The sequence below is a fragment of the Condylura cristata genome, unplaced genomic scaffold (assembly GCF_000260355.1).
Source record: "Condylura cristata isolate star-nosed mole 26May11 unplaced genomic scaffold, ConCri1.0 scaffold00016, whole genome shotgun sequence".
NCBI lineage: Eukaryota > Metazoa > Chordata > Mammalia > Eulipotyphla > Talpidae > Condylura > Condylura cristata.
The window spans coordinates 21,761,039-21,770,748 of record NW_004567117.1 but is presented as its reverse complement, the minus strand read 5'-3'; the positions used below and the strand labels follow the sequence as shown (position 1 = coordinate 21,770,748).

The 9,710-nt window shown below is 41.4% G+C and overlaps 1 pseudogene; it reads right to left on the bottom strand.

Moving 5' to 3' along the window:
• Nucleotides 1-7,155: 7,155 nt before the first annotated feature.
• On the bottom strand, nucleotides 7,156-8,967 carry LOC101633783 (annotated as a pseudogene).
• Between the last annotated feature and the right edge of the window lie 743 nt (nucleotides 8,968-9,710).

The window sequence follows — 9,710 nt, the reverse complement described above, 5'->3', positions numbered from 1 at the left end:
GCTGCTTCCCTCAGCAGTGTACTTCGTAGATCTGCCTGTTCTGCTCCCCACTCTGTCTCTGGTGAAGCTTCTCACCGTCCCTGAGCCTCTGGCCTGTATCCCAGTTCTGTATGCACAAATAAATCTTTAAAAAAAAAAAAAAAAAAAGCACTGAGTCACTGTTAGATTTTTTTCCTTTTTAAAGATTTATTTATTTATGCATACAGAACTGTGGTGCAGGCCAGAGGTGCAGAGAAGCAGTAAGAGGATTCATTAGAGACAGTGGGGAGAAGAACAGGCAGGTTGATGAAGTATATTGCTGAATGGAGCAGTGGGCTGGTCAGGAGAAGTCTGCCACGCCATGTGGGTCACTTTCCTGGCTGGGGGTTGAAACCTGTTACAGGGCAGGGAGAGGGACATCCCTGGACCCCCAAACCTGCCTGCTCTAAACAGGTTCTACCATATGCTGCATCAAGACAAAACATACAAGACCTTTAATAGAAAGGTACTTTAACAAAATCAGTGTGCAATATAGCAAACATAAAGAATATAGTTTCTAAATCAAACACCCAAAGTTACTTGTCTCCTCATGGGTAAAAGTACCCAAAGGGGACTGGCCCAAAGCAAGGCCTGAAAGCCACCACAAGACTAAAGCACCTTCCAGCAGGAACCTATGAAAAAGGGTCAGAAATAGCCAGACAAGTCTGGGAGGAAAAGAACAAAATTAAAGTCAAGATAAATGCTGCCATAGTTAACCTCCACACTAGTCTCTCACCCACATCTGTTTCAGCCAGTCCAGGACCAAGAAACAAGACAAAGCTTCACATGTCTCTCTGCTCCATGTGCCTCCCCCAGGTCTCCTTCTGGCTCCCCAACCTGCTACCTTCCTCTTCAGTCCCCTCTCCAGATTCTTCTCCCTGCTCAGTTTCACCTCCTTCTGGGTGAAGCAGGGAACCTGGAACTCCCTTTTCCTGGGGACCACTCTGTTACAATCCCCCTTTTGATGTTTATACCACCATAAATATGATGGCACAGATTTTTAAGTGCAGTCTTAAGAGACAGGCTTAAGGTTTCCAGTGTCTGCAAAAGGAGCAGCAATCCATCACCAGCATTGTCCACGAAGGCCCAGTATGACGGTCATTACTGGATAATAGCCCATCCGTGCATGTGAAAAGAAAAAAAAACTTCTGATGTGTGTGTGTGTGTGTATACACACACACACACACACCATCACACACCATATAAACTTTAAAACTGGTTTAACTTAATACCGGATGGTTTCAGTCAGTAGGAGTATAACAGACCAGGCAAGAAAATAATAATGAACAACTATATACCAGAGACATTTTATGGGGGTGGAGTGGGGAATGGGATCAAAAAGAGTCGGGGGAGGGAAATATACTGAACTATAGTGATGGCACAGGGTGATTTGGTGATGGGAAGCCCAAGGGGATTGCAACTGAGATGGAAAAAGGCACAAAATGATGTAAAAATAAACATATATATATATATATATATATATATGTGTGTGTGTGTGTGTATATAATAACTGGTTTAACTTTCTTAGAAACAAGTTCTCTCAACCTTGATCCCAACTTTATCCAACAATGCACAAACTATTTACAAACTCAAACTACCTTTTAAACATTTATCTATTTTTTTCGTAAAATCATGGGGCAGAATAACCAAACAGCAATTTTTTTCCCCAGCCTTGTTGGAGTACTCCATATAGGATCACAGACAACTGCTGATGTCCGGTCCACATAAACTTCAGGAGCAAATTGGTCTCAGCAGGCTCAACCTGGGGTTTCCTTTTCTCCAGGCTACTAGTACTTTTTATTTTTCTGGGCCATCCATTCTCGCCAATGAAGGCAAGCTTCCTCACCTTCTTTGGAGGTCTTTGGAACCCTACAAACAAAGCAGCAGGTTTTCCACTTTTTGGTTCAGCTCTATTTGAAGTTCCTGGAGAATGCCAATCAAAGCCACTGAAATACACTTGCAATTTCTTTAGTTTAAGCAGACAAAATTCCCTATTGAAGTTATGCAAAAATAGAACTCGTGCTGAAGTGGCTCCAAGTGGCTGCAGCTAGCTTCATAGTGCTGCGCTTTAACCCATTGGGCCACCAGGGAGGGCCTGATTTTTTTCCTTTTAAAGACATAGTAGCACACTATGTCACACAATTTACTCTCTTAACCACTTTTAAATGCACAATTCAGTGGTATCACATGCACTTACATTGTGAAACCATTCACCTGCAGGACTTTTTTTATCATCCCATACTGAAACTTTACCCTATAAACAATCTCCATTTTCTTTTTCCCCAGCCCTTGATGTTGATGGACATTTGAGTTTTTTCCACCTTTGGTTATTGCAAATATGCTGCCATGCATGTGGGTACAGATATCCTGCCTACATTCTGCTCTTTGGGGGTTCATACACAGAAATATAACAGGCACTTTCATTTACTGATGTTAGTTCTTCAAATGGAACAGCCACTATGGAAAACCATGTGGCTGTTTCTGATAAAAGTAAACATAGGTCCTCCCTGGTGATGCAGTAAGTTAAGCACTATGAAGCTACCTGCAGCCAATGCAACATGAGTTCCATCCCCTGCCAGGGAGCTGACACCCATGGCTTGACAGACCTCTCCTGTCCCGCCCACTGCTTCCCTTAGCAGTATATGTCAGTTAATCTGTCTGTTCTGCCTCCCCACTCTGATTCTGGTGAATTCTTTCACCCCATCCGACCCTGCACCTCTGGATTGTACCCCAGTTCCGTATAAGTAAATCTTTCAAAAAAAAACTTATATTTACACAAAACCTGAATAGCAGTTCTATTAATTGCCAGAAACGGAAAACCACCCAAGTGTTCCTCAGCAGCTGAATACATAAATATTACTGTGGAGTATTTGCTCAATTATTAAAAAGAATGAACAATTGGCAGAAGCAACAACTTCCAAGCCTATCAAAGATATGCTTTTGTGAAAATTAACCAAAAGACTATATATTAAACATTTCTACCATATGATTTTTAAAAAAAACCAGTAGTTTCCTGGTGTTTTTGTTGTGAAGAGGGTATAACCACAAAGTGGGATCACAAGTTTTTTAAAGTAATTGAACCATTCTCTACCATGAATAGGTGGTGGGTATACAAGCATACACGTGTATTAAAAATCAGAGAAGTGTGGGCTCTCCCTGGTGGCGCAACATGTTGAAGTACCACATTATAAAGCTCTCCAAATCCACTGCAGCACAGAGTTCCATCCCCAGCCAGGGAGCTGACCCACATGGCAAGCAGACCTCTCCTGACCCGCCCACTGCTCCCCTCAGCAGTGTACTTTGTCAGTCGGCCTGTTCTGCTCCCCACTCTATCTCTGGTGAATCCTCTCACTCACCACACCTCTGGCCTTTATCTCAGTTCTGTAAGCATAAATAAGTAAATCTTTTTTTTTTAAAGATTTATTTATTTATGTATATAGAACTGGGGTACAGGCCAGAGGCTCAGGGGTGGTGAGAGACTTCACCAGAGACAGAGTGGGGAGCAGAACAGGCAGATCTACGAAGTACACTGCTGAGGGGAGCAGCAGGCGGGTCAAGAGAGGTGTGTGGCGCCATGTGGTCACCTCCGGGGCAGGCAGGGATTGAACTCATGAGGAAGTGGCTTTAGCTTCTTAGTGCTGTGCTTTAACCCACTGCGCCACCAGGGAAGGCCCTAAATAAGTAAATCTTAAAAAAAAAAAAAAATCAGAGAAGTGTGTTGAAAATTTCAAAAGTAAATTTCCCTATATGCTAAACCTTTTTCTTTTTCTTTCTTCAAAAACAGGATGACGCAGATTTTTCTTTCATGATTTAGTGACAATTTATAATATCAAATTATTTATGTACATAAGGGTACAGATGGCTGTTTATACAGACATTTGGAAGTGTGTACAGTACAGTAAAGTGAAGGACTATTGTATTCCTTATAGATTTCGCTATTGAATTTTTTGGTAATTACTTTTGTGGTAAAATAAACATAACAAGAGGCTCCATCTCCTCCACTTTTAAGTGATCAATTCAGTGGCATTAAATACATACACAGTGTTGTGCAGCTGTCCCCAGCATCCATTCCAGAGTGTTTTTATCATCCCGTGTGGACTCTACCCTTTAAATAAATAATAGTTCCTCACGCATCTTCCCCAGCTGCTGGTGAACACATGTCACAGTCTGTCTCTGTGTTAGATTATCTTCATGCATTCTATCTGTGGAATCATACTGTCCTGGTTTATTTCACCTAGTGGGGCTAAGGTTTATCTATGATATATCATGTGTCAGAATCAACTTCCTTCTTAAAGGAATCATTTGAATCATTTTCCACTGTTATTTTATTTATCCATCTATTCTTTGATATAGAAGAGTTGCATCACCTTTTGGCTGTTGTGTACAATGTTGCTATAAATATGTTTGTACAAGTATCTATGTGAGCCTGTCTCTGTTACAGTTCTTTCAGTGTAGACTCAGAAACTGCTGAATCACAAATTTTATGTTTAATATTTTGAAGAATTGCCATCCTCTTTACCATAGCAGCTGCCCCGCTTTAATTCCCTTGCCTTGATTTTTTTTTTCAATTTAAGGATAAAGATATTTGCATTTGGGTAATAATTATATAATTAAATTATTTCTTAAAGTTTCACTTTTAGATAAATTGTGAAATTCTATTACAACTAATTTAATAAGATTTGTGAACTTATTTACAAAATTAACTACTGTATGTAAAGTTGTTTTGAGTAAAAAAATATCTTCATAGATTCCTTGTGATGGTTTACAAAGATTTGTTAAAGGTCCTCCTTGGTGGCATAAGGGGTTAAATCTCAGCACTATGAAGCTATGGGCAGCCACTACAGCATGAGTTGGATCCCTGGCCTGGGAGGTGACCCACAGGTGCAGCAGGCCTCTCCTGCCTTGCCTGCCATTCCCCTCAGCAGTTTTTTTCCAGTCAATCTGCCTGGAAAAATAAACACTTTGTCTCTGGTGAATTCTCTCACACACACCCTCCTCCCCCCAACCCCTACCCACACACCTGGCCTGTACCCCAACTCTTGTTTGTACAAATAAATAAAATAAATCTTTAAAAGAAAAAAAGGTTTGTTACTCTTAGGGAGGTCAATACTGGGAATATTCAATTAGTGTAATAACCAAACTTAATTTAATAGAACCAGTCTGCCACCTTGTGGAATTTTGATGAAACTTTCAGCTTTACAAATTAAAATGACAACATAATTTAGCCACTGTGTTCAATTACTAAGTTTTCTTTTTCAGCATCAATTTATTAAGCATAGCAACACAAGATTTAGATGAGGGTAACAACATGCTACTAAGCAGACAACTACTTGAATAAATGTAAAGGGTACTTCCTGTGCATGGCTAAAGGAAAGCCCAAAAGATACAATTCAAGAGGTCACAGTCTCATAATTTAAAATTCAGTTAAAATTATAATTGTCTACAACATGGATGAACCTTGAAAATATTATGCTAAGTGAAATAAACCAGACACAAAAGGACAAATATTCTATTTATCTTTTTCATTACATGGTATTATTTTTAAAAAATCTCTTTACTTCCATTTCATCTTAACTGAGGCCATCTGGCAATAGGAAGGCATTATGAAGTAAGAGTAATAGCACTTATTAAGGTCTATTGTCACCTGTCATAATTCTCTTAATCCTCAAGGCAACCCTGCAACATAAACCTGATAAATTACATACTGCATGTGAGCAAAATGAAGCTTAGTAAAATTCACTGGTTTTACTAAAGTCCCAGAACTACTTGATGCCACATAAGTGGCTTACCTATTAAATTCTCCAAAGTTGAAAAACTTAGGAGCTCAGGTTCTATAGATTTATTTTAGAAGAGATTCTCCAATCTGATGTCTCATGTCCTTTTCTTCATTTCCTTTGAAACTTTCAATTCCACTATTATAGATGTGACCCATAACGTGAGCTTTGCAGGTTGGCTAGTTGTGATTTTCTTTCCTTTGGTTCACAGGAAAAATGCATGATACTAGAAAAGGGAGGTGTGAAGTAACAGTCATTGCCTGCCAAACAGGCTGAGCTTGCTGGAATACACCATAAAATGCCAGGTTTTGAACAAAGAACCATTGTAGAACTTGGCTAGAATACAATCTTATTATTTAAGAGAAATTTTGCCAAATGAGCATGATCATATATGTCAAGCCAACATAATGATAGATCTGAAATCCCTAATTCCACAAACTATCATGACCAGACATTTGTTCTATACATTTTATTAATTAGCAAAAGAAACAAAAATTCCTGCCTCAATTAGAGCTATCATCTAGTAAGATAGGCAGAATGTAAGGTAAATAGGTAAATCATATAGTACTTTAGAAACTGCTATTTTAACCCCCACTAGTAATTGTGGAATTAGGTGCTGACAATATTGCTAAATCTTACAATGAAATCTCATCTTCATCTTACTTTATCAGTTAGCATTTGAGAGTGTAGATCACTCTTCCATTCATTGTTTTCTTTTAGGGGCCCTTGGGTTCTATGCTACAGATTTCTGCTACCTAAATAGTTACTTCTTTGGATATTTTTAAACATTTTTTTCTTGTTTGCTTAATCTGTAAACACTGGAGTGTCCTGAGCTTGTCCTTGAACTATTCTTAGTCTACGCCCCCTTGCTTGGTGATTTCATCCAGCCCATGACTAAATTCTATCTTGAGCCAAATTCCAAAGGTTTTAATTCCATCCCAGATTGCTCCTCTGAATGGTGGGCTTATCTACTCAATTGCTTATCTGACACCTCCACTTGTCATTGCAAACTTAATGTGAATTCCTTCTTTTCGCCCCAAAATCCTGCCCTCCCATGGCCTTCCCTGTCCTCAGTTAATGACGTCAGTCTTCCAGTTTTAACTCTTGACTTTATTTTACTTTAAGTTTTATCTATTTAAAGATCAAGTTAGCAGAAGCAGAACTCCAGTCTGAGAACCATACATGGCCAGAATGGGAAGATGTGAGGGCAGAGTTGTTCTGAACTTGAGGCCTCATCTCTACATTACGGCAACACAGACTCTAGCAAAGGAGAAAATCACTGATGATGAAGGTTCAAACAAAAGCTCTTGGTTCCAGTTAAAGGCGGCCTCCAGGCATTCAGAAACCAGTGCTGGAGTCAGCCTCATGAACCACAGGGTTTGTTCTTGGCATCCAAGTCCTTTTAAATGTCTTCACGTTTTTTAGACAGGTTTGGTATGTCATAGTTCTGTGCCAGATACCTTCCAACCACGTTGCCCAAAGAAAATCCAAGTAAAACTGAGCATGGGATGGACAAGGAGGGGGCAGAGCAGCAGCCAGAGCTGCCTCCCTGTGAATTTTACATTTAAATATTAGCTCTGTCTTTGACTTCTGTCTCTTTCACCCCTGCCTCCATACCAGAAATCTTGCTGGCTCTAACTTGCATATATATTCAGAATCTACCACTTTACTTTTTTTATTTATATTTTCTGTCGGAGACCAGCTCCAACCTTTGGGGTGTCTCGAGGCAGCACAGGCAGGACCCTAAGATGGGAAGGCGTCGGCGAGCAGATATTCCAAAAGGGGAGACAGGAGCCAGTGCGAGGAAGACTTGCACTCTATCCTGACTCCCGTGTCTTCCTCGCACCCGCTCCTGTCTCCCCTTTTGGAATATCTGCTCGCCGACGTCTTCCCATCTTAGGGTCCTGCCTGTGCTGCCTCGAGACACCCCAAAGGTTGGAGCTGGTCTCCGACAATTTTCAGCTTGGTCCACATCACCATCATTTCTAACTGGCTTAACACCAGTATCTGCTCTCCCTGTTTTCACCTTCCTGCTGTTCTCAGCACAGCAACTAAAGTGTTGCTGTTGTTTTAAGGAAAGTGTTAAGTAAGACCTGGCATTTCGTTTTCTTTTTTACATTTTAAAAAGATAGATTTACTAGAAAAAGAGAGGCACCTGCATAGTCACAGGTGGGCAGGAGAGCTGCCAAGACCTGTCATTTTTCTGTTCAACACTTTCCATCTTAGCCAGCGTAGGGCCAAGTCCAGGGAGTGAGTTACAAAGCCCTATGCAATCATCTCCCCTCCCTACCACTTTACCGTCTGATCACCCCACTCCAGCCACATGAGTTCCCCTTGCTTCTTGAGCCACCTTAGCCACACTTCCAGCACAGGCTCTCTGCATGTTCTGTTTCCTCTGCTCTGAAGCCCTGAAATAGCTGATTCACTCATGCTTTCCCTCCTTTAGATATTAAAGTCCAGACTCAGTAAGGGTTTCCCTGGCTAACCAATTAAAAATTCCAACATACGGGCCCTCCCTGGTGGTGCAGCGGGTTAAAGCACAGTACTAAGAAGCTTAAGCCACTTCCGCATGAGTTCGATTCCTGCCTGCCCCGGAGGTGACCACATGGAGTGGCAGACCTCTCCTGACCCACCCGCTGCTCCCCTCAGCAGTGTGCTTTGTCGATCTCCCTGTTCTGCTCCCCGCTCTGTCTGTGGTGAAGCCTCTCACCGCCCCTGAGCCGCTAGCCTGTACCCCGGTTCTGTATGTACAAATAAATAAATCTTTAAAAAAAAAAAATCCAACATACATCACCACTGCCCTCTGCCCTCTTTCTTTCTTTCTTTTTTTTTAATTTATTTATGCACACAAGAATTGAGTGTAGGCCAGAGGTGCAGGGGGTAAGAGAGATTGGGAAGCAGAACAGGCAGATCTACTAAAGTACACTGCTGAGGGGAGCAGCGGGTGAGACAGGAGAGGTCTGCCGTGCCATGTGGGTCAGCTCCTGGGCTGGGGGTTGAACTCAGTGGCTGCTTGATAGTGCTCAGACTTAACCCCTTGCACCGCCAGGGAGGCCCACCAACACCTTCTTTCTTGTTCATTTTTTCCTCATGGCACTTAACCTAACACATCACATATCATGTGCCTTACCTGAGCGTAAGTATAGGGGCAGAGGTTTTTGTCTGCTTTATGCATTGCTTTGTCCCCATTTTCAGGTGCATCGTAAGTGTTCAGTGTATCAGTATCCTCTAGGCAAAGAATACCAGGAACTCAATGGTGAACAGGTTGGAGTTTTGGCTCCCTGCCATGAGGGTGAATGTACGCCAGAGGGAACCATGGAGCAGATCAATGAGGAGATATGAGCAAGAACTTAGGCTCATTTCAGGCTCCTGCCTGATGATTTGGGGGCAGTGATTCCAGGAAGTGGGGCTTTGCTCTGGATTGGCGCTGCCGGGAAGGAGGAATAATTCTCTATTTGGCTATACGGATGAAAGTTTTCTAGGTGGAGGAAAGAAAAGGGCAAGGCTAACATTGTAACTGGAAAGAAGCAGCACCTCAAATTAGCTTATATTATCATGCGGTTAACTTGATAGAGGGAATGTTCAGAATTGTGAATTACACAGCGATCTTGCTTTTCTCCCTCTGCTTAGATACGATTTATTGGTGCTTTTGTTTTAGTGTTGTCTCACATTATCACAATCACAGAATGGTTGATCAATGGAAGTTTTCTGTGTAATTGCTTTTGTTTATGGGAAGTAAAGCATGCATAACTGTGAAAGCCAGAGCAGCTGGTAGCCAGACCCAGCTGATAGGTTTCCAAGGTTGGTGGTTGTTTTTCTCTTTTTCAAGTACACACATACACACACCTCACTTCATGATCACTTATATATGTGATTAAATGAATGAATATAATGGTAGTCCTCGTACCTGAAGAGCTA